General features: G+C 36.7%; 1 pseudogene; it reads left to right on the top strand.

Annotated features, from left to right (window-relative positions):
* The window catches only part of LOC149557123 (beta-fructofuranosidase, insoluble isoenzyme 1 pseudogene), a 46924-nt pseudogene extending 31725 nt beyond the window's left edge, over positions 1–15199 (top strand).
* The last annotated feature ends 217 nt before the right edge of the window (positions 15200–15416 follow it).

Consider the following 15416-nt stretch of genomic DNA (forward strand, 5'->3'; position numbering starts at 1 on the left):
TAAAGAACAAGATATAGTGAACCAATTACCCATAGTGATACTCCCAATTCTATCTCAAGATCTTTCTCCAAAGCATGACATTTTAGATGCCTCTTCTCTTCTAGATCTGAGCATTTCTCCATTCCATGATTCCCCTATCCCTCAAGATCAATTTATCCCTCCTAGTCCATCTCATGATTCTATTTCTAACCAAGATCAAGGCATTCCATGTACCAAGCACATTCCTCTTCCCACTCCATCTCAAGAGTTAGCCTACATAGCTTTTCCACTTCATGCCGAACTTCCTTCCACTCCATCCATTAATATTCCTCCATGTCAAGATCAAATCACACTATCTCATGGTTTCATTCCCTCCCCTCCATTATGTGATCCTATTCCATCTCATGATCCACTCATTCCGCTTCATGATTCGCTTCTAAGTCAAGATCAAAGTACCCCTTCATTTTCCTTTCATGATTCCCCTCCATCTCATGATGCTATTCTCCCTCTTAATACTCCACATGATCCTATCACACCTACCTCATCCACTCATGAACCCCATATACCTGGACTCGCATCTTGTGTTAAAAATGATAAATATCCTATTGAAGAAATAATGTCTCAAGATGTTGGTACACCTTCCACTTCTTCCAACCCCACAATTCCTCCTTTGAAACCTAAACACTTCCATCATTCCTATTCCAAGTCCATTCTAGGTCCTTATCTTCCATCCATTCTAGGTCCCTATATTCCACCGCCAAATCCTTCATCCCTTCCTTCCATTTTAGGTCCTTACATACACCCATCCACCATATCCATGTTTTCCCCTTCATCTTCTCATGCTCCTAAAGATCAACAAAGGCACGCATCCTTGAATTTCTCCAAATGTTCATCATCCATATGCTCTCCATCATGCACCCATACCATAGCCAATGGAAGTAAATTGGATGCTAAAGAAAAAGAGCATAAAGCCAAAAATCCACAAAAATCCAAGGATCAACATGTCCCCTCTAAAAGACATGTCCAATAAAAGAAAAATCTGATCCAAAGCACATCAAAAAGCCACAAAGGCTGAAAATCAAAAATACAAAAATTATGTGGATTCCAAAGCTACTTGATGTAGCAATGAATCTCAAAGAAAGATTCCAAATGGCATCCAATTCTACTAATCCAAAGGCTTCCCTCATGCATAAATCATCCACGCTTCCATTTCCCAAATCTATTTTGGGTCATTATATACCCAAATCCACCATCCCAAATCCATCGTCTCCTTCATCTATTTTGGGTCCCTATATCCCAAAATCCAAACTTACATATCCCCCACAATTTCCTCCTTTCCATCACCCTTCGAGGTGTGTGTCAATGCTGATCTTTCCACCTCCTTCATCCACTCATTCACAAGCCTTCCAGCCTAGCATCCATCAACCATATCTTCCTCCCACCCACTCCAATCCCTTAATCCAAAAAATTTCATAAGTCATTTTCCTCCATTCACTACCCTATCAACATCTATGAGCAAATAATCAAAATTCCTTGAAAAAAGAAAGAAAGAAAAAAGGAATAATAAAAATTCAAGGGATACCATCCATTAAAATAGATGCTTGAGTCCTCCATTCACTCTCCTATCATGTATCCATTGACTTCTAATTCCGCTTATCCATCCATTAACTTTTCCTTTTCCACTTGCACTCTACACTGGGGGCAAGCTCCAACCATACCAAACTTCCATACATATCTTCCATCCTTCCATTTACCATTCATTATCCCTTTCCATCTTTGATCTTGACTTTCACTTTCCATTCATCCATCCATACATGCTTTCCATATCCCTTGCGCATTATCCACACATTTTCCTACATGCTTCCATCATCCTTTTACATATTTGATCTTGACATGCTATCCAGATCGTGCATCCCATAGTCCTTGTCATGTTCATCCATTTCCCATCCATACTCCTATATACTTCCATACCCCTTTCATATGTTCTTGTTCTTGGTTATCATATCCATTTCATCCACTTCATATCCCACATTTCATCGATATCCTTCATGTCATTACCCATCCCTTTTTCATACCCTCCCTCCCATATCCCTTATTCATTCCACTTTCATACCCATGCTCATGATCAATACTAGAGGCACAATAACAAAATGTTCATACATGCTTTGGAAGAGCACATGCCTTCTCTTCCTCCATACGCTAAGCCTTCGCACCATTTTCCCATTTTCACGCATCCTTTCCCACCATACTTCCTTCCATCTTCATACCCTTGGTATGGGGCATCATTTGGACTCCTTCGAAACATGGTCCTTGACTCCACATTTTCCAATTCCATATCATTTGGCCCCTCATATCCTTTCACTATTCCTTGCATCCACCAACATCACGTTGCTTTTCCTCCAGTTACCATACCTCGACCCTCCCTTGTCATTGGTTCCATTCTATTCATTCTATCTCACATTCATTCAATCCATTCATTTTATCCATTCTCCCACATTCATTCAATCAATTCATTTCTATCCATTCTATTCCACATTCATTCATATCACATTCAATCTAAGTCTTCCAATTCATTCATCCTCTAAGTCAGTCATTTTTTAATTCTTCTAATTCTTTCACATCAAATCAATTCTACTCTCATCATTCTTCATCCTATCAATATCTATTCTTCCAATCTCATCCATGTTCATTCTTCTATCCACAATAAAATCAAAAAATCAAAAAATAAATTACTTGTGCAATCAATACTAATCCAATCAATCTAATCTTGCAATCTTGTACCATCAATCCTAATCAATTCATCAATTTGACCCAATCAGCTGATAATCAATTGACCATATTCAAACATCATTATCATGGGATGAATCCTTCCCAATCCTTGGATGTGCATTACGCTTAGCATTAGCCTTGCCATCATTAATCAATCATCATCAATCAGTCCATTCATGGGTTTTTCAGCTTGACTAGGGGCAAAATGGTGGTTTGCTTTTGGTCTTTTGTGCATGATTGCTTGATTACTTGTATGCATTAGCATTTTTTGCATGTATCATGGTCTTTGCATCCTACTATCCTAGGAATCATGGTCTTCCATATCATGGTTTCATAAGGCATATGGTTGTATTAGACCCTTTTTATCACGTACTGGACACATTGTCATCTTGGTTCCTCATACCTTGGTGCATAGTGTTGATTACAATATCAAACTTAGGTTGTTCACACCATTGCAACATAACTCCCTTCCATCCTCTTCCTTTCCATTTCGAGAGAACATCTGTGTTCTCCTAACCCGCATGTCCTCTTGAGGGGGCATACCTTTCCATCCTCATCATCCTTCCTCATCCTTTCATGACTGGGGCATCATGCTACTAATCTTATCCTTTTAGCCACTATATTTTACTCTTCTTTGATATAACATTACTAATTCTATATCAAAGAGGGGCAAAATGTAGACACCAAAATTTGTCCAAAACCCATTCCTAGCCAATTAAATAAATATTCATTATTTATTTAATTCCCCTACCTTAAATAAATAAATTTTACATTTATTTAATTATGTTTGCCTTACCCTAATTTAAATAAACTAAGGTTTATTTAAATCCTTTGCCTTTCCTTGATTTAAATAAACTAAGGTTTATTTAAATCCTAACCCATCCCCTTTAATTAAGTACTTTGTTTACTTAATTAATTCCCTCCTAATCCCACTAGGAATTAAATATTGCATTTAATCCTATTTGAGCACATGGCTCCTACATTTAACCCTCACCTAACCTCACTAGCCTAACTAACACATCGTGTTAAACCTACCCACTTCCCTAATCATGCTTGCTTTGCATAATCATCCTAGCTAATCACCTCTTAATTGTAAGTGTGTTCTCACACATGTGTGAGGAATCCTCACACATGTGTGAGAGATGTTCACACTTTCCTTCATCCCTCATATCTTGCATGCCTCTTACAACCTTGTCCCCCTTCACATATGAACCAAGGTGTCTCACACGTGTGAGAAACCTTGAGCCTCCAACCCTCTTACACCTATCATAGACATGTCACATGAAAGGTTGCTCACACATGTGTGAGCATCTTGCCCCATTTGCATGGTCAAAACCCTAATCCACATGGAGTCTACTTGGCCTCCACCTCATGGACACCTCATTGATCCTGAGAGATCCTAGCCATCCATCTTGCATTCAATCTCAGCCATCCATTTTCCTATAAAAGGAGAGGCCTCTCCTCATTCTCATCATCTACTATCTACCTCATTGTTATGTTGCTAGATTTGTGAGCAACCACATCCCACAACAATGAAATCATCTACACTTGATGGTTTCATGAGGTTTGCATAGTGGTATTTTGATAGTTTATACTCTTTTTTTGTTTCATGTTATGTTTATGTTCATGTCTTCTTTCATATTTTGAGGTTTTGCATGATAATGTAGGAAGATGCATTAGTTGCTTGATTTTTATTCCTTGGTTACATTTTTATGCAACACAATTGCTAACAAAGGGCTTACCCATGCCCTAGGATTTATGAAAATTTTCAAGGTCAAATGGATCAAGATTGTGCTCAGCCGATTTCATGACATGAAAATTTGGTTGGAAAGTGGACCAATCAAGATCAATAAGGAAATCATTTGAAGGGTAATTGGGTACCCTACATTGGATCGACCTAAGAGCATAAGGAGTGAACTAAGAATGAGATTGAAAACTTAACCAAGGTGAAATGGAATGGTTGTGGAATGTCAATAGATAGCATTAAGGATCCATTAATTGAATTTTTGTTCTTGTGATTGCACACAAGTTCTATCAATCAAGTAGATTAACCAATGTATGATGTGTAGCAGTTGATTTGGGCTACAAAATTGTGAAGAAAGACCACTCATATGATCTTTTCAAGCTACAACTCCACTAACTCATAGAGAACCGAGAAGTAGTGAGAAAAGTGAAGAACACATCTTGTAAGTTTGGTTCCCTACTAGTTTTCATATTTTTCTATGTACAAAATTATTTTCTTGCCACTGGAAGGATTGGATGGGATAGAGATAGGACTGCTACGGAGCAACTTAGTGACCTAATAGATAGGTTGGGAGAGAATTTTGAGGTAGTAATGGACAACTATTTTGAAGAATTCAAAGTTAAGATGAAGAACATAATGAGGATTCCAAAGTCAGTTGTAGATAGATATTATGATGAAATATGTTTCATTGTGGACACAGACTTTGTGTATGCATAGGCAGTATTATCGAGGGTAGCATGGCTAACGCCAATGCCCTATGAGGTAAATGTAGATGATGTAATGACATCAATTATTACACTCTTAGTAGAATAAATTGATGCTTATGCCAAGCAGTTTGACACATATGAGACTGTTATTGCCGAGTTGACTGCAAAATTTGGTACACCTAAGTAGATAATAAAAAGAAGAGAAAATTATTTGTGGATAGAAAGAAAGAACAAGGAGAAGGGTTAGGACAACCCTCAAAGGTTGAGGAAGGAAAAGGCAAAGAGCTTGCGATTGTGAAGCCAAGGGTCATTAGACAGAAAAAGGTGGTTGTAATTGAACCTAAGGTGCAGGAAAACTTGAAGAAGGACGTATATGAAATGGTGACACCTCAAAGACCAAAGGGAAAGGTGATCATCACCAGATAGAAGTCAACACAACCTCTTGTTGAGCTATTAACTGAGAGTCCATCAAAGAAGAGGAAGTCGGAAGAAGATCATTCTAAACCAAAGAGGAAACTGATTGTTGCACAAGAGGAGGAGGAACATGAAGAAAAGACCAAGTCTGGTAAGACTTCTAAACTACAGGTCATGAACCAAGTCCCTCTAATGATTGTGATTAGGTATATGAAAAATTGATAGAATCTGAAAGCATTCTAGGATTAAAAGATATACTATATGATTCTTTGAACAATGATTATCAAATAAAGCTTGAAAGTGCAATGATTGATATGATGATCAAATGTAGGCACACACCCCTAGAATTAGGAACTGGATTTCCAGCGAGATTGTACAAAAGAGTGGATGCCAAGTGGCAATGGGAATTGTCCACTAAAAAAAAAATAAGAGAGATAATATTGGCACAAGTTATGCCAGATTTAGGGAAGACACATATGTCTATAGCCCTTAAAGATTTTGTCAAGAAGTTTATGCCAAGGGACAGGGCATACAAAGTTTTGAAGAATAAAGCTCATGAAATTGAGCAAGATAGTATAAGAATTTGGAAAGAACATTTAGAGTGCTTACTCAATAGTAGAGGTGAGGGTAGGTTGAGATGCTATTGAATTTGAAGATGAATATAAGCAAGAATGGGCCAAGTTGACCAAGGAAATTCAAAAACTTTTTAGTGAGTATGAATAGAAAGACATTATCACAATTGAAGATGAAATTGACATCCCTCCACCTAATCCTAATATATTGACTAAAGAAGAAATTCAAGGTTTAATGAAGGACTCGAGAAAACTCTATATAAACCCAATTTTATTACAAATTTTTGAATATCCAAAGCTTGAAGTCAAGAAGACTGGTGATTTTATAGATTTAATCACCTAAAAGTGGTCATCTAGACTATTATCCCCCTTCTCAACATTTTGGCTAAATTTATTAGTCATTTTCCTAGACCAAATTGCTAAAAATGAATTAATTTGGTTATAACCTATAGTTTGACTATATTATCCTAAATTCATTATTTGATTAAAAAAACATGTCCCCTTTTAATTAAATAAAGACCTCATTCTTCTAATCCACTCAATGTGCACACATAAACCATTATTCCTATTTCAAATTTAAAAGAAAAGGCTTTTTGTCTCACATTCAAAGTCAACTATTTTCTTATTGGTTAAATTGCTTGTGTACATGGATCATGCTAAAGTAAACTTAACCCTTGATCCTTCATCTATTGATCTTTATCTCAATTGTTCATACATCTTTAAAAGAAAGAGCTCTCCCCTTCTCAAAGGATCCACACTCTTGAGTATTATTATTTTGCAGGTTTATTGATCGATCTTCTTGAGAGCTTGTGGAGAATTTCTATTTCCTTGTCTCATTCTATCATCCATGGCATTCTAGTTTAGATTCATGTAGTTTAGCTTCTATTTTGTAATAATCTAGCTCACATAGTGTAACTAGGCTAGTTCTGTAACACATCTCATTTGCTTAATCTAGTTGTATTGTCCATCTCATTCTAGTGTAGATCATATTTGCATTGCATGTTTGAGGAACTCATTGTGGACAATTGCATTCTTGCTCTTGCCATAAAGAACCTCCCATTGCTTGGTTTGTTGGCAAGGAATGTGTCTCTAAGGCTCAACTAAGAGCCTCTTTCATGCTTAAAACACACTTCTTGCACTCCATGGATAGGGAGCTCTAAGTCGCCATTCAAGTATTTCAATCTCATGGAATCACTTGGATAGAAGGGTTTAGAGTGTGACACAATCTTAGTGTACATTTTTGGTTCCCATCGTGGGATTTTACACTCAATTTCTTCTCCTAATCTACATTCATTTCTTGCATTTTTCATTCTTTGTTCGGTTTTTTTTTTACAGTCGCAAATATCAGGCAATACTTTGCCAGTATCATATGATATTTGTTTGTACTGCTAGGTGATACTTTTCCAACAAAAGTATCATATGCCCTTACTGAACTATATTGCCTTGGTATAATGAGTAGTATCACACAACTTACGGAGATATATTACATGAAGGAAAACTATCACATGGGTATACTGAAAAGCATTGCACGATACCCTTCCAGCAAGAAACATCGTCCAGCGTGAAATTGCTTGTTGTTTGGGGGATTTGATCAGTTTCTTAGTTGTTGTTGTCTATCTGTCAAATTTTTTAGGTCTCTTATAGTCTAACAAAGGTCCATTTGCATATTTTTGTGTTATTTTGGACTAACTTGTGGTGGACTAACAGTTGTGCTTGTAGGGCATTGCCTTAAAATGTTTGTATATTTATCTTGAAAAGAACACATGTCGAAGCTTCAAATGCACAAAGGCTACTAGCACTTGTTTGCAGGGCTACCCAATGCATAAAAAGAAAACATTTGCTTGTATTTCTTTCATTTTATGTGCGACATCTTACTAGTTGTTTCATTTTCTAGGTACATAAACTTGTAATTGGGATCCTTGGGTGATAGGGAAGTATGCTCTTCACCCTTGTAGTGAATCAAAAATCTTAACTCACCTTTGTATTTTGAGAACAAGGGGATTAATTGAAGCTTTCTGGCATGTTTGGGGGAAACAATTGAGATAGGAGAGTAAAGTCTTCACCCTCATGGTGAATCAAAAATCTTGACTCTTGAAAGTGGATCTAATCTGTTGTAGGTAGAATCCTTTGGAGGGCCTACTCTTGAGCAACCAAGAGGAATGACCCAATTGGGGACAAGAAAACCTAGCTATACCAAACCACTATAATCTCAAAGCTATCAAGGACACAAAACCTTGGTAGACGTAGTGTTTGTCTTTGCTTATTGTGAGTACTTGTCAGATTGGGAGCATGAGGAAAATGCTAAGCAAGAAAGCTTAAGGTGTTTTTGTGGCCACAAGGTATGTTACCTGTCGCAAGGTGCAATGTCCCATAATTGGGTGCAAGAGGAACATTATGAATAGAAGCCCTTTCTAAACACTCTAATTCAGTAATTACCCTATTTTGGCACTCAACTTCTTGGTGCAAGGATCGGTCCTAGTGCATTACCAGGATCACCATAAGATCTTACACCCACCATCTGTGTTCCCTTGGTTATGCTTATGGAATTTCCATGACAAAGACAATATCTCTTGTGGGTAGCCACTTGATTTGAGGCAAAGGAGCATTTATTGTTGGCCAAGTTTTTGAGCAATGAATCGTGACTTTTAGGTAGATATGCTTGGCAAGTGTTTTTGAATGTCCTAACCTATGTAAATGTTCTCTCAAATAAAAAATCTTAGTAGGATGATAGAAAGTTTGTTCTAATATCACAAATGCATATTGGCAAGGTTACTTTGTCCCTTGTTCAATTGATTGAGACATGAAAAATACCTCTAATGTTTACAAACTATGTTTTTCCTTGACATAAACTGAAGTTCTACACTGCCTACACAACATTTTGACATGAACTACTCAACTATCAGACTGAAATGCAAACTTTTTGAGTCAAAACTATCCTTTTTCACAATTCACTGGCACACTGTCATACCATCTCTGGAGAAATATTGCATGATACTTTTTTCCAAAATTATATCGCCTAGTTATAGTGAATTATGTCATCTTCTTTAAAGGAAAGTATCACCCACAAGAAAAGTGTCGATTGGTTACTTTGAACTATATCATATGATACAAATTGTTATCCTACTATTTTCTGGCTCTTGAAAAAGTATTGCTTGGGTTATTTTGTCTTCAAAACAGAGTCTAAAACATGTCTTAGCTGATCTAGAGGTCTTGTTGCTTCATCCTTCCTGAACCTGATCACAAACCTCCATGTTAGGTACTGTCCTGAGTTAAAAAGATGGGTCTAGTCTGCCAGATGTAAGTCTCAAAATGTCATTGATGATCACTTGGAAAAATCCATTTATTGTTCTATGCTAACTATTTTCTATTGAGCTTCTTGCTCACTATCTTGGCTCGAAACATTAGTGCTATAAATTCTTGAGCACTCTTGACAAGCCATCTATTTTACTTTAACAAGTGATTATTCTTGATTGTACGAGCTTCAAATCTGAAACATTTTTCTCATCCTACTAAATGAAGACATATCCTTACATGTCAGTCACAACTAGGTTCCAAGTTAATAAAGGTAGTCGTCCCTATTTCACCTTTACACAATTGGAAACTCCACCTAGGCGCCCTCACAAAAAACCTTGTGTGGAAGATCTTGACTCTAATCAAATGTTAGAAACCAACATCTGACAAAATCCACTCTATAGCTTTTAAAACCCATTCAATACACCTTTTGATGCACCTAAGGGTGAAGACAACATTTCGATCACCATGCATCCTAGGGAGAGCAAATGTCACCTAGAAGAACAAGCGTAAGAAAATGAAAAACTCAAAGAGGCCATACGCACTAGAGAAAAAACTTATCAACAAGTTGAGCCTGATGCTCATGCATGCAATGAGGAAAATAGAAGACGCTACTACAACAATCCATTTGAGAACATCCCCCTTGATGGAAATGATGGAAACAACACACCTCCTAGGACTCCTAGAGTCAGCATGGGAGTATGCCCATCACCACCTAGATAATCAGAATCACATCATGAAAGTGATGATGAAATCACTAATGAAGATGCCATAAGATTTCAACAAGATGAGGTCACCCAAAAATTGATGCTCAAAGCCTTAGAACATAATAGGGACCAATATTTTCAATATATGGCAACAAAGGGATGGAAACTCCCTCAAGATTTTGATGTGCAAAGAATTTTTAAAAAACATGAGAGCCCACCAAGGCTAAAATCTTGAGAGAAGAAATGCAAGAACTTAGGATACAACTTGCACAGCTACAAACATGCAAAGAACAACCTAAGGCTTCATTTGTCGAATCAATATGTGTTATTCCCTTTGACAAGAGTCTTTACATGCCTCCATTTCCTAGGGATATAGAGGTTCCTTAGTATGATAAATATGATGGAAATGGTGACCTTCACAATCATATGAGGCACTTTTATGCTATTAGCATGGATTTCATGCATGAAAACACCTATCTCATGTAGTTGTTTCCTAGGAGTCTAAGAGGGAAAGTCATGGAATAGTTCACAAAATTGACACCCCTTCTTAAGACATTTGATGAACTTGCCCAATGTTTTATTCAACAATACTCCTAGAACATTTAGCACCTTGTCACTATGTTGGATTTATGTAGCATCAAACAAAAACCAGGAGAACCTTTTGCAACATATCTCCAGTGATGAAGATCTTTACAATCTAGATAGCCTTAGCAATTTCTTGAGACCAAGAAGATTGTCATCTTTGTCAATACACTTGTACCAATGCTTTACTTCAATTTGAGAAAGTAGTTGTTCACATCCTTCAACTCCATGGTTGAAAGTGCATATCATATTAAGGATGTTTCTATCAAGAGAGGTGACAATGTCGTGAACAAAGACAAGAATGGCGACAAAAATAATGAGGAAAAGAACAAGCCTTGGAACAAAAACAAATACGTTGTCAATGATGGAGTAGTGGATGCTCCTAAGGCCAAGGAGATTATTTTCAACCTTTCCAATGCCATTAACACTGCAAAACAACAAGAGGGTTTGAAGCCTCAAACATTTGACCAATTCAACAAATTTGCTAAGAAAAGACATGTTTACACACTGATGGTCGAACCTTATGAAGTGGTCTTGAAGACCTTGATTGAGAATAAACAAGTTGCACTTCAAGACAGTTCCCATCCCTGTGACCCACCCATCAAACCCCCTTGGTGGAGAGAGGATCATATTTGCAGTTATCACAAAAGCAAAGGCCATAACATTGAACATTGTTTTAAGCTCAAAGATGTCATTCAAGATCTCATAGACGTTGGGAAAGTTGTCATAGATGGCCTAGCCAAAAACTCTAATCACAAAGATTTCAAACAACCATTACAAGATTATGGAAAAGGTGAATCCTCCAAGGCTACAAAGAAAAACCATGATGTTAAGATCAACTATGCGTACGCTAACAAAGACAATGTTATAAACATGATCGAGCCCATTGAATATCTTTGCATGATGAGTTCTAATTCTAACAAACAACCTAATTATGATGTTGAGGATGAAAGAACCAAGGTTGTCCTCAGAACATGGAATTCTCAACAACAACTTAAGAACACTCAACCCAAGGTTGTACTTAAAGTGGCAGAATCTTCCTCCTTACAGAGTGAGCCACTTAATGCTATCACTAGTGGGCAATCCAAACTTGTTCTTGAAATTGCTAATGATCCTAAAAATACTTCATCATACAAACAAGCAACTACCTTAGCAATATCTAGTTATGACCTAGTTAGTCAACTAGAATGAACTCCAACCCCAATATCCATCTTTGAGTTGTTAGAGTTATCTCCTTTGCACTAGGATATTCTCAAAAAATCCTTGTGCTCTGCCAATGTCACGACTGTATGTGTGAATTTGTGGGCCTCTAAACCTCACACACACTTCAATGTGGTCCTTACCTGTAGATTCATCTTGGAATGAATATGAAATAGTTCATCCAAGAGGTCTGACAGTGTGACCCGTTGCCTTCTAACTAGAAGGATTTTGCTTTTTTATGCTCTCGGAGTTGAGGTGCAGGCAACCAAACCATCTAGTATGAAGGGTTTGATGAATGCAATTAAATCTAGATGATGTGCAATTAATCTAAATGTGTATGCAATTAATCTAAAAGCATGTAAAACAAATTAGACTATATGTGTGCATATCAAAACTATATGATATTAAATCTAAGCAATAAAAAGCTATGATGATAGTAAGCAAATGAGTGCACAATTTGACAGAAATTTGATGCAAATCAAGTCAAACCTTCTGTAAGGAGGAATTAAGAATCTCTTAAATAGAATTCCTAGAATCCATCAACAATTGAGATCAACTCAAATCGAAGGTCAAGATTGAAGCCAAGATCCAGTCAAAGTGGAAGATTCCCAATACAGATGCAGTTAATTGCCCCAAATTTTGAGTGCAAGAAACAGTTAACTCAAATTCACTTTAGTGTGAGAGTAAGTGAATTAAGTCACTTCTAATTCGAGAAGTAGTTAACTAAGAATTTCCATTTTGAACTAAGAAATAGAATTCAGGAAACATATTCAATTTAATAAAATGAAATATGACCTCATAAATGCCTTTTCTATTTAATTGAATAATTACATTCTATTAATTAAAATAAGCATAGTTATTAAATTAAATATTCTTTAATTCCTTAGTACATTAGCCTTAGGAGATAATTTAATTTAATTAAAGAATAAATACTTCAAATTAAATTAGATCTTGATCAATAGGTTTAATGTGACTAATACGAGTCAATATTTTAGGAATTAAATAAATAGCATGATTAATGCAGATTAGGGTTTTTTTCATTTGACAATTAAGTCAAGTAGCGAACATCAGAGTAAGAATTACCTAGTGAAATAGGACTTTAGAATTGATCAAAATAGACCAAAATTGGTAATCATGGCAATGATCTAATTTTGGAGTATTACATTTAACCCCTCTTTGAATGAATGGGTGAGCAACACATTTGATTCAAAGAAAATCAGAAAGTGTGATGCACAGATCAGGAAATAACATTGGTTCCAAAGGTTATGTCACGGAGACCAATTGATAAGCTTTTAAGGACCCTCTCTAGAACATAGTTTAATCCTAAGGAATCCAAGTAGAGCACCTAGATACCTAAATTGATAAGCATTTTAAATATTTTCTCCAGAATGGAGCTTGACCTTTAAGAATCTAGATAGAACATCTAGATACCTCAAATTGATAGCATTTAAAAGATTATCTCAAGAATGAAGCTTAACCTTTAAGGATCCAAATAGAACATCTAGATACCTAAAATTGATAGCATTTAAAAGATTATCTCCAGAATGGAGATTAACCTTTAAGGATCCAGATAGAACATCTAGACACCTAAAATTGATAGCATTTAAAAGATTATCTCCAGAACGAAGCTTAACCTTTAAGGATCCAGATAGAACATCTAGATACCTGAAATTCAGAGAAGATAACAAGATCAAATTGTGAGTCATAGAATCATCCCCAAAACAAGGCTTGATCTTGAGGAATTGGGGTTTAGATTGTCTCGATACCTGTTCATCGAACTCTTTGTAAGATGTGATAGATGGAAAAGATGCTAGAGAGAGGGGAATAAGATGCCCCAAGTGATGAGATGCCCCAAGTAATGAAGACATAAGATGGGAACAAAATGCCCCAAGCAATGAAGATTAAAATTGGTTCAAAATTTTGATTTAATGATGTAATCATCCTACCCCCTCGGGAGTGAAATCAAAAGATGAAACACCAAAAATATGATGTAAAGTAGTATGTTGAGAGATATACAAGAAATATGAGATTCAGCAAAATGTAGAAGGAATCAAAATGATCAGAAGAAAATTCAGAGTCAATTCAGCATGATTTGGAGGTCCCGAAGACCAATTTTGACCAAAAGTTGACTAGATTTGACTAGAGTTGACTTGAGTTGACTTTTTTTGAAATAAATATAAAAAACATGATGAATTTTGAGTTGAAAAAGATTCCAAGAATCATAAAGTATTAGAAAAATTTGGACTGCACAAGCGTTCGATCACCTTGGCCCCAAAATTTTAAAACGCATTTTTGGGCTGCTTAAGTGTGTAAGATTTTGAACTTGATCTCGAAAATGGGTTCAAAGTAGTCAAATTAGCTAGGGGTGTGATTTTTGCACAAATCAAAGCACTTTGAAAAATTAGGTTAAAACCTATATAAGTGCCCAAAGGGTCATTTTCAAATCATTTCTACATTTTGTCTTTAGTGAATAAGAGAGCTCTAAGAGGAAGATGGCAGTTTCCATGCGATTTCATCATTTTGAGCGCTCCCGATGACACAGTCAGTGTCCTATGGACCTCCAGTGAGTGGTTGATAACCTAGTTTTGCATTCAATTTTTCACACATTTTGAGGTAGTTTTAGTATATTTTTAGCATGTTTAAGGAGGTCATCAATCGGTTCTCGCGCGAAGCCAATCATTTCTCGTGCAAAGATCCACAATCCTGGTGTTTCTTTGTGCGCGTCAATGGGAAATCTCGCACAGGAGATACCCACTTCTCAGGTGAGAAGCGCAAGATTTTTGGCAAACTTTTCTCGTGATCTTTTCGTTTCTCGCACGAGAACTTGATTTCTCGCACGAGAACTTGATTTCTCGCACGAAGAATTGAATTCTCATGCAAAGAAATGAATTCTTGTGCAAAGAAATGCATTCTCACATGAAAATATGGCACAACATGTGAATTGAAAGTTGCATTTTTGATGTTTTAGCCTTGAATTTTCTTTCGTTTCATCATTGTTTTGACTTGTCAAGCAAGTACTGACTGTTTGCATGTTGTTGGTGTTCATGAGTGCAGGATGTCTTCGATGATGTCACATTTAGGTCTCATTATCCATCGTATGGATCTTTGTTGTGGAGCTTCAATGACATAGACATGGCCCACATAGATAGATTGAGTCTTACCTCTCTATGTCGGATCTCAGTAGTGCTGGTGAATCACGGCCTCTTGACAGCACTGGTGGAGCATTTCCATTAGAAAATGAAGACATTCCATTTGCCATAGGGGGAGATGACAATCACCCCAGAGCATATCTATAGGATACTTTGCATACCATTCCATGGACCACGGGTGGTTTATGATACAGTGCCTCGAGCAGGGATAGAGGCATTGAGGGCCATATTCCAAAGAGAGTTAGCGATAGGGCGAGCCATCACTTGGGATGAGCTCATCCATACATACGACTAGACACATA

This window comes from Cupressus sempervirens, chromosome 5 (assembly GCF_028749045.1).
Source record: "Cupressus sempervirens isolate cs-2001-9-10 chromosome 5, ASM2874904v1, whole genome shotgun sequence".
Classification (NCBI taxonomy): domain Eukaryota; kingdom Viridiplantae; phylum Streptophyta; class Pinopsida; order Cupressales; family Cupressaceae; genus Cupressus; species Cupressus sempervirens.